The sequence below is a fragment of the Triticum dicoccoides genome, chromosome 1B (genome assembly GCF_002162155.2).
Source record: "Triticum dicoccoides isolate Atlit2015 ecotype Zavitan chromosome 1B, WEW_v2.0, whole genome shotgun sequence".
Lineage (NCBI taxonomy): Eukaryota > Viridiplantae > Streptophyta > Magnoliopsida > Poales > Poaceae > Triticum > Triticum dicoccoides.
The window spans coordinates 43,604,687-43,615,846 of record NC_041381.1 but is presented as its reverse complement, the minus strand read 5'-3'; positions in this window follow the sequence as shown (position 1 = coordinate 43,615,846).

Genomic DNA, 11,160 nt, shown 5'->3' with positions numbered 1-11,160 from the left:
GAGGGTTCTAGGGTTTGAGGCTTGAGGGTTCGATGGTTGAGGGTTCGAGGGCCGTCGAGGGGCCGAGGGTTCGAGGGTCATCGAGGGGTCGAGGGTTCGAGGATTCTAGGGTCGATGGTCGAGGGTTCGAGGGTTCTAGGGTCGATGGTTCTAGGGTTCGAGGGTCGTCGAGGAGCCGAGGGTTCGAGGGTCGAGGGTCATCGAGGGGTCAAGGATCGCCGAGGGGTCGAGAGGTTTCCTAGTGTCAAAGTATTGAAGAAACCCATGGCTTCATCATTAGCAGGAAGTAACCGGGGCATGATGGTACGAAGTTCGCCAAAGATATTCTAGAACAGAGTCCCGGATAGGACAATCCGCCTTTTGGTACAAATTTCGGCAAAGTCCTTCCAAACAGAGATATTCGGAAGGCTCTTGTTGTACTTTGTACCAAAAAGCGAAATATCCTATCTGGGATTCCGTTCTAGAATAACTTTGGAGAACTTCGTATCATCATGCGCCTGTTACTTTCGCCTAATGATAAAGACATGGTTTTGTTGAATCCTTTGACACTAGACCCTAGAAGCGCTGCCGAGGCCACCCAAATTTACCAAGTTAAAAGAGCATTGTTGTCGAGGCCACCCCGAACCCTTGAAGCGTTGCCGAGGTCACCCCAAACCCTAGAGAAGCATTGAGGCCACTAATTAATATAATTCCTTGTTGTGATTAGCTATAGCTAGGTCTACGTTTGCCACTAATATATCCATCTGCCCTGTTTGTATAATAATTGCCATGTTGTAATATTTGCAGAAACTATGGAGCACAGTCGAGACGAGGAAGCAGAACAGGTGTTGGGGGACATAATCGCAGCCGGAGGTGATGACATGTCGTATATCAACGAAACCGATGGTCTGGAAGCAGAGGGTGAAGCAGGCTACGGTTATCGAACAACGGAGGAGGAAGGACATGATTATGATGGCTTGATACGTCTCCAACGTATCTATAATTTTTTATTGTTCCATGCTATTATATTACCTGTTTTGGATGTTTATGGGCTTTATTTTATACATTATTATCATTTTTGGGACTAACCTACTAACCGGAGACCCAGCCCGTATTGCTTTTTTTGTCTATTTCAGTATTTCGAAGGAAAGGAATATCAAACGGAGTCCAAACGGAATAAAACCTTCGAAAGCGTGATTTTTGGAACGAACGTGATCCAGAGGACTTGGAGTGCAAGTCAAGAAGCAGTCCAGGCGGCCATGAGAGGGTAGGGCGTGCCCCCCCTATAGGGCGCACCCCATGTCTCGTGGGCCCCTCGGGCGTCCACCGACATACTTCTTCCTCCTATATAAGCCTACATACCCCGAAAACATCCAGGGAGCAACCAAAACACAATTTCCTCCCCCATAACCTTCTGTATCCGCGAGATCCCATCTTGGAGCCGTCGCTGGAGTTCTGCCAGAGGGGGATTCCACCATGGAGGGCTTCTACATCAACACAATAGCCCTTCCGATGTGTTGTGAGTAGTTTACCACAGACCTTCGGGTCCATAGTTATTAGCTAGTTGGCTTCTTCTCTCTTTTTGGATCTCAATACAATGTTCTCCCCCTCTCTTGTGGAGATCTATTCGATGTAATCTCTTTTTGCGGTGTGTTTGTCGAGATCCGATGAATTGTAGGTTTATGATCAGATTTATCTATGGTTAATAATTGAATCTTCTCCGAATTCTTTTATATGATTGAGTTATCTTTGCAAGTCTCTTCGAATTATCGGTTTGGTTTGGCCTACTAGATTGATCTTTCTTGCCATGGGAGAAGTGCTTAGCTTTGGGTTCAATCTTGCGGTGTTCCTACCCAGTGACAGAAAGGGTTGCAAGACACGTATTGTATTGGTGCCATCGAGGATAAAAAGATGGGATTTATATCATATTGCTTGAGTTTATCCCTGTACATCAAGTCATCTTGCTTAATGCGTTACTCTGTTCTTATGAACTTAATACTCTAGATGCATGCTGGATAGCGGTCGATGTGTGGAGCAATAGTAGTAGATGCAGGCAGGAGTCAGTCTACTTGTTCCAGACGTGATGCCTATATACATGATCATGCCTAGATAACGTCATAATTATTCACTTTTCTATCAATTGCTCGACAGTAATTTGTTCACCCACCGTAATACTTATGCTCTTGAGAGAAGCCACTAGTGAAACCTATGGCCCCTGGGTCTATCTCTTATCATATTTGCTTCCAATCTACTTTTATTTGCATCTTCATTTTCTGCATCTATATTATAAAATACCAAAAATATATTTATCTTATCATATTATCTCTATCAGATCTCACTTTCGCAAGTGGCCGTGAAGGGATTGACAACCCCTTTGTCGCGTTGGTTGCGAGTTGTTTGTTTGTTTGTGTAGGTTCGTGCGACTTGTTGAGAAGCCTCCTACTGGATTGATACCTTGGTTCTCAAAAACTGAGGGAAATACTTACGCTACTGTGCTGCATCACCCTTTCCTCTTCAAGGAAAACCAACGCAATCTCAAGACGTAGCAAGAAGGATTTCTGGCGCCGTTGCCGGGGAGGTCTTCGCTCAAGTCAAGACACACCAAGTACCCATCACAAACTCATCTCCCTCGCATTTACATTATTTGCCATTTGCCTCTCTTTTCCTCTCCCCCACTTCACCCTTGCCGTTTTATTCGCCCTCTCTTTTCCAATCTCCTCTCTTTTCCGTTTGCCGTTTTCTGTTTGCTTGTGTGTTGGATTACTTGTTGCCATGGCACATGATAATACCAAATTGTGTGATTTCTTGAATACCAATAATAATGATTTCCTTAGTACTCCGATTGCTCCTCTTAATGATGTTGAGTCTTGTGAAATCAATACCGCTTTGCTGAATCTTGTTATGAAAGATCAATTTGCCGGCCTTCCTAGTGAAGATGCCGCTACTCATCTAAACAACTTTGTTGATTTGTGTGACACGCAGAAGAAGAAAGATACGGATAATGATATTGTTAAATTGAAGCTATTTCCGTTTTCACTTAGAGATCGTGCTAAAGTTTGGTTTTCATCTTTGCCTAAAAATAGTATTGATTCTTGGAACAAGTGCAAAGATGCTTTTATCTCTAAGTATTTTCCCCTCGCTAAGATCATCACTCTTAGGAATGATATTATGAATTTTAAACAACTTGATAATGAGCATGTTGCCCAATCTTGGGAAAGAATGAAATTGATGATTCACAGTTTCCCTACTCATGGTTTGAATCTGTGGATGATCATACAAAAATTTTATGCTGGTTTGAACTTTCCTTCTAGAAATCTTTTAGATTCGGCCGCCGGAGGCACATTTATGGAAATCACTTTAGGAGATGCTACCAAACTTCTTGATAATATTATGGATAATTATTCTCAATGGCATACCGAACGATCTACTAGTAAAAAAGTGCATGCTATAGAAGAAATCAATGTTTTGAGTCGAAAGATGGATGAGCTTATGCGATTGTTTTCCACTAAGAGTTCTTCTATTGATCCCAATGATATGCCTTTATCTACCTTGATTAAGAATAATAATGAATCTATGGATGTGAGATTTGTTGGTAGGAATAATTTTGGAAACAATGCTTATAAAGGAAACTTTAATTCTAGACCGTTCCCTAGAAATTCCTCTAATAATTATGGTAATTCCTACAATAATTCTTATGGTAATTTTAATAAGATGCCCTCTGATTTTGAGAATAGCGTGAAAGAATTTATGATTTCTCAAAAGAATTTTAATGCTTTGCTTGAAGAAAAATTGCTCATAGTTGATGATTTGGCTAGGAACATTGATAGACTTTCACTTGATGTTGAGTCTCTCAAAGCAATGAGAATTTCCATTGATGAGTGCAAGGAAAGAACCGCTAGATTGCGTGCTAAGAAAGATAGCTTTATAAAAGCGTGTTCTTCTAGTTTCCATGAAAATAATGATGAAGATCTTAAAGTTATTGATGTGTCCCCTATTAGATCTTTGTTTTGTAATATGAATCTTGAAAATAATGGGACTGGAGATGAGTCAACTTTATTTAGAAGGCGTCCTAAGAATTCGGAGTTTTTAGATCTTGATGCTAAATTTGGTAAAAGTGGGATTGGAGAGGTCATGACTTTAAATAGTATTGAACCCACTATCTCGGATTTCAAGGAATTTGATTATGATAATTGTTCTTTAGAGAGTTGTATTTCCTTGTTGCAATCCGTTGTTAACTCTCCACATGCTTATAGTCAGAATAAAGCTTTTACCAAACATATCATTGATGCCTTGATGCAATCTTTTGATGAAAAACTTAATTTGGAAGTTTCTATACCTAGAAAACTTAATGATGAGCAGGAACCTACTATAAAGATTAAAATTAAAGATCATGAGTGTTTTGCTTTGTGTGATTTGGGTGCTAGTGTTTCCACGATTCCGAAAACTTTATGTGATATTCTAGGTTTCCATGATCTTGATGATTGCTCTTTAAATTTGCACCTTGCGGATTCCACCATTAAAAAACCAATAGGAAGGATCAATGATGTCCTTATTGTTGCAAATAGAAATTTGGTGCCCGTTGATTTTATCGTTCTTGATGTAGATTGCAATCTTTCTTGCGCTATTATTCTTGGTAGACCTTTCTTTAGAACGATTGGTGCGACTATTGATATGAAGGAAGGGAATATTAGATTCCAATTTTCATTAAAGAAAGGCATGGAGCACTTTCCAAGAAAGAAAGTCAAATTACCTTATGAATCTATCATGCGGGCTACTTATCAATCAAGTGCCAAAGATGGCACTACTTAGATCTATCTTCGCTTTTATGCCTAGCTAGGGGCGTTAAACGACAACGCTAGTTGGGAGGCAACCCAATTTTCTTTATGTTTTTTGTTTTTGTTCCTGTTTAGTGTTAAATCTTGCATCTACTTTCTCTTTATATGCGTTTTCATGTTTTATTTAGTGTTTGTGCCAATTAGAACCTATAGGATAACCTATGATATGAGTTGATTTGATTCTGCTGAAAAACAGAAACTTTGCGCTCACGAGAAAAAATTCAATAAATCACAGGAATGATCCTTCGCATTGATTCTTTTTGCTACTGCTCAATAAACAATTTTTTAGGACTTCCTATTTTTTTAGGATTTTTAAGGTTCCAGAAGTTTGCGTTAGTTACAGATTGCTACAGACTGTTCTGATTTTGCAGATTCTGTTTTTCATGTGCTGTTTTCTTATTTCGATGCATGTATGGCTAGTATGTAAGGGTATGAACCATAGAGAACTTGGAATACAGTAGGTTTAACACAAAAATAAATAAAGAATGAGTTCATTACATTACCTTATGTGGTGGTTCTGTTTTCTTTCACTAACCGAGCTTATAAGATTTCCTGTTGAGTTTTGTGTTGTGAAGTTTTCAAGTTTTGGGTAAAGCTTTTATGGACTATGGAATAAAGGGTGGCAAAAGCCTAAGCTTGGGGATGCCCAAGGCACCCCAATATATTCAAGGAAGGCATCCCCTCTTTCATCTTCGTTCATTGGTACCTTTATTTGGAGCTATATTTTTATTCGCCACATGATATGTGTTTTGCTTGGAGCATCGTGTATTATATTAGTATTTGCTTGTTAGTTTACCACAATGATCCTTGCTGTAACACACCTTTTGGGAGAAGCCTATTTGATTAGAATTTGCTAGAATACTCTATGTGCTTCGCTTATATCTTTTGAGCTTAATAGTTTTTGCTCTAGTACTTCACTTATATCTTTTAGAGCATGGCGGTGGATTTAATTTTGAAGAAATTGCTAGTCTCTCATGCTTCACTTATATTATTTTGAAAGTCTCTTAGAACAACATGGTATTTGCTTTGGTTATGAATTTGGTCCTAGAATGATGAGCATCCAAGGTGGATATAATAAAAACTATCATAGAAAGTGAATTGGATGCTAGGATCAATTTGATGCTTGCTAATTGTTCTGAGATATAAAGGTAGTAATGTTAGGGTCATGCTAGTGGATAATTATGAAGTTGAGAAGTAATGTTGTTGAAGTTGGCAAGTCACGTAGCATGCACGTATGTTAAAAGTTGTGTGACAAATTTGTTGCTTGAGGTGCTCTTTTGAGTGTCTTCCTTATGAGTGGCAGTCGGGGACGAGCGATGGAATTTTTTCCTACCAATCTATCCCTCTTGGGGCATGCGTAGTAGTATTGCTTCGAGGGCTAAGTATATTTTTGCAATAAGTATATGAGTTCTTTATGACTAATGTGAGTCCATGGATATACGCACACTCATCCTTCCACTTAGCTAGCCTCTATTTTACCACGCAATTTTCGCCGGTAGCATAAACCCATTATTTACCTTCCTCAAAACAGTCACCATACCTACCTATTATGGCATTTCCATAGCCATTCCGAGATATATTGTCATGCAACTTTCCACCGTTCCGTTGATTATGACACGTTTCATCATTGTCATATTGCTCTTTGCATGATCATGTAGTTGACATCGTATCTGTGGCAAGGCCACCTTCATAATTTTCATACATGTCACTGTTGATTCATTGCATATCCCGGTGCACCGCCGGAGGCATTCATATAGAGTCATATTTTGTTCTAGCTTCGAGTTGTAATTCTTGAGTTGTAAATCCATAAAAGTGTGATTATATTCATTATTAGAGCATTGTCCCAGCGAGGAAAGGATGATGAAGACTATCCCCCACAAGTCAGGATGGGACTTTGTACTTTATAAAAATAAAAGAGGCCAAATAAGCCCACCAAAAAGAAAAAAAAAGAAAAAAGAAAGAAAAAAAGGAAAGAAAGAAAAAAGGGAAAAGAAAAAGAAAAAAAATAAATGAGAGAAAAAGAGAGAAGGGACAATTGCTACTATCTCTTTTGCCACACTTGTGCTTCAAAAATAGCACCATGATCTTCATGATAGAGAGTCTCATATGTTGTCACTTTCATATACTAGTGGGAATTTTTCATTATAGAAATTGGCTTGTATATTCCAATGATGGGCTTCCTCAAAATGCCCTAGGTCTTCGTGAGCAAGCAAGTTGGATGCACACCCACTTAGTTTCTTTCGTTGAGCTTTCATATATTTATAGCTCTAGTGCATCCGTTGCATGGCAATCCCTACTCACTCAAATTGATATCTATTGATGGGCATCTCCATAGGCTGTTGATATGCCTAGTTGATGTGAGACTATCTTCTCCCAGTTTTTGTCCTCACAACCACCACATTAGACCACCATAGTGCTATGTCCATGGCTTGCACTCATGTATTGTGTAAGAGTTGAAAAGCTGAAGCGCGTTAAAAAGTATGAACCAATTGCTCGGCTCGTCATCGGGGTTGTGCATGATGGGAGTATTTTGTGTAATGAAAATGAAGCATGGCCTAACTATATGATTTTATAGGGATAAGCTTTCTTTGGCCATGTTATTTTGATAGGACATGATTATTTGTTAGTATGCTTTGAAGCATTATTATTTTTATGTTTTATAAGCTTTTATCTTGAGTCATATGGATCTGAACATTCGTGCTACATTAAAGAAAATTACATTGAGAACTATGCTAGGTAGCATTCCACATCAAAAATTCTGTTTTTATCATTTCCCTACTCGAGGACGAGCAGGAATTAAGCTTGGGGATGCTTGATACGTCTCCAACGTATCTATAATTTTTTATTGTTCCATGCTATTATATTACCTGTTTTGGATGTTTATGGGCTTTATTTTATACATTATTATCATTTTTGGGACTAACCTACTACCGGGTCGAGAGCCCCTGAATCCGGCGTTGACCGCTGTGTTGTCCGGACTCTCTTCAATGTTTCGACGCTTGTTTTTATTGTGTCGTGGCACCCCGTTGCCATCCCTAATTTCAGATGTGCCAGGGTCGCTGGTGACTCTACGGGCCAACCAGCTGTCCTCACCCGCACAAAAGAGGGTCATAAGGCTTGTTAGGGCCGCCATTGTCCTCGGCTTTTCTTGGCCGAGGTGTCTGGCGAGCCATTCGTCTCAGATACTGTGCTTGAAGCCCGCTAAGGCTTCGGCATCCGGACAATCAACAATTTGATTCTTCTTAGTGAGAAATCTGTTCCAAAGCTTACGGGCTCACTCTCCGGGTTGTTGTATTATGTGACTTAAATCATCTGCATCCGGAGGTCGGACATAGGTCCCTTAAAAATTGGCCCTCAAAGCATCCTCAAGTTCCTCCCAACTTCCAATTGAGTTTTCGAGGAGGCTTTTCAACCAATGTCGAGCTGGTCCTTTCAACTTGAGGGGCAGATATTTAATGGCATCGAGATCATCTCCATGAGCCATGTGGATATGAAGGATAAAGTCCTCGATCCAGTCCCCAGGGTCTGTCGTTCCGTCGTATGCCTCTATATTCACGGGTTTGAATCCCTGTGGAAATTCATGATCCAATACTTCATTGGTGAAGAATAGGGGGTGTTGGATGTGTCGTGGCATGCTTTCGACGGTTGTTGTGCTCGAGGTTGATTCCGAACTGGTATTTGATCAATATGATCATTTTGGTGGCCTTGATCTTGCGCCGGAACACGTCCTCTGTATCCATAGATGGACCTGGTCGCACCAACCTTTTTGTCCAGGAGCTCACGTAAATCGTGTGCTGGCTTGGGTGTAGCATCAGTAGCCGCTCTATCGTGGCCACGAGGTGGTCGGTCCCGCTGATCGGCCGTATTATTCTTCGGCGGAATGGGTCTATGGCCTCGTCGTCGAAATCCGGCAGCAGCTTGTGCTTTGGGTAGCTCTTTGTGTGGCGATCGTCGCCATATTTTTTCTTCAGTGTCTAGCACTTTGTTCCATCTGCGGTTAAGCGTATCATGCGCGGCCTTAAGCCTTTACTTCCGCTTCTTTAGGCTCCTGGCGGTGGCCATAAGCCTTCTGTGGAGGTTCTCTTGTTCCAAACGTTTTTCCGGAATGAAGAATGCATCGTCGTCCGGATTGTCCTCCTCTCTGGAGGCAGGTTGATGAGTTCTACCCTCGGGGTCGCCGTGATCGGACGTCTGCTCCAGGCTATCTTCAGCGTGCCCTGGCTCATCCGGCTCCATCGCTGGGTCCGTAGGGTCGTTGTTGCCTTTGAGTCGACCGGGGTGTCAATTTTTCTGGCGCTGTTATCGCTATTTTTACTATGGCTGGACTTAGAGCGGCGTCTGCGCTGTTGCTTTGGTTTTTGCCCGAGGGGATTATCCTCCATTGCATCCTTTTTGTCGCCGTTGTTCTCCTTGGGTGTATCCACCATGTATATATCATATGTTGAGGTGGCTATCCAGCGCCGTGTGGGCGGTGGTTCTATATCATCTCCCGCATCAACGTCCATACCGTCGATGTCTTAGGAGTCGAAGTCAAGCGTGTCGGTTAAGTCATAGACAATGGCTATTAAGTGGGTGGTGGGTGGGCAGTGAATTTCTTCGTCGTCCGTATCCCACTCGAGCCGGACATAGTTCGGCCAAGAGTCTCCTGACAAAGAGAGAGACCTTAAAGAATTTAGCACGTCACCGAAGGGTGAGTGCTGAAAGATATCCGTGGCGGTGAACTCCATGACCGGTACCCAATCAGATTCGATGGGCACTGATGCACGCAGTCTGGAACCTACGACCGGAGACAAGTCCGGGGGTTCGGTGACACATATTTCCTTAGAGGTGGAGTCTGCGTTTGGCTCCAACGCCGATGAGTGTGCGGCCTCCGTGGCAGGGTCCATCCACCCATCCTCGGATGGCACGATCTGCTCCAGATTGATGTCCGGAGCTGCAGCAGGTGCGATATCCCGAATACTGTTCGATGGCAGATCTAAGTCATGCTCGTCGTGATCGTTCGACACTCCTGACGCGGGCCCGAACCAGTCGAAGATCAAGGCTCCGCGGATGTCGGTTGTGTAGTTCAAGTTTCCGAACCTGACCTGATGGCCAGGGGCGTAGCTGTCGATCTGCTCCAGCTGGGCAAGCGAGCTGGCCCGTAGTGCGAAGCCGCCGAATACGAAAATCTGTCCGGGGAGAAAAGTCTCACCCTGGACCGTACCGTTGTTGATGATTGAAGGAGCCATCAAGCCTCGTAGCGACGACACAGAGGAACTCTCAATGAAATCACCAATGTCGGTGTCAAAACCGGTGGATCTCGGGTAGGGGGTCCCAAACTGTACGTCTAAGTCTAATGGTAACAGGAGGCTGGGGACACGATGTTTACCCAGGTTCGGGCCCTCTCGATGGAGGTAATACCCTACTTCTTGCTTGATTGATCTTGATGATATGAGTATTACAAGAGTTGATCTACCACGAGATCGTAGAGGCTAAACCCTAGAAGCTAGCCTGTGATTCTGATTGTTGTTGTCCTACGGACTAAACCCTCCGGTTTATATAGACACCGGAAGGGGCTAGGGTTACAGAGTCGGTTACAGAGAAGGAGATCTAACATCCGAATCGCCATGCTTGCCTTCCACGCAAAGGAGAGTCCCATCCGGACACGGGACGAAGTCTTCAATCTTGTACCTTCATAGTCCAACAGTCTGGCCAAAGTATATAGTCTGGCTGTCCGGATACCCCTAATCTAGGACTCCCTCAGTTGGCCTCTTGGACGTCAGGACTCTAGGGAGGCAGTCCTGGTGGTGGGGGCCGTGGTGCTCGTGGGCTGAGTCCACGGCTCAGGTGCGGGCTAGTGTCCATGGCCGCGTGGGAGGCATGGCGGCTGGTGCTTGTCGCTCAGTGGCTGTGATGCGACTCTGTCCCCGGGATGAATCACTTCCAGTTCGGAGGCGGAGTGTACTTCCTAGGTGAAAACCGTGCCTAGCATGCCCAGGCCGACGAAGGCGACGTCCGTGGACGTCGTCATCTTCTTGAAGACTCAGCTGTGGCTGCTCTGTTTCTCTCTAGGTGCCCCGGATGAAAATCTCGATCCTTTGGATCGGGTGGTGGCAGCACTCCGGTGGCGTATCCTTCTTGAAGGCTACGCCTTGGGACTCATGGACCGACGGCTTGCAGCTTGGTTTCTTCTCGAGGGCTTGTTCCTGGTTGAGTGCTCCCTCGACTTCGTGTGGCCTAATGTGTATCTGTTGTGTACTTTGCATTGTTCTGGGAGTGTTGGCTGCTTCTTTGCACCTATGTGTCTTGCCCTTGGTGTGTTGGCGTGTGTGGTGGTGTGTTGTATCTCCAGTTGTAAGTTGGTTCG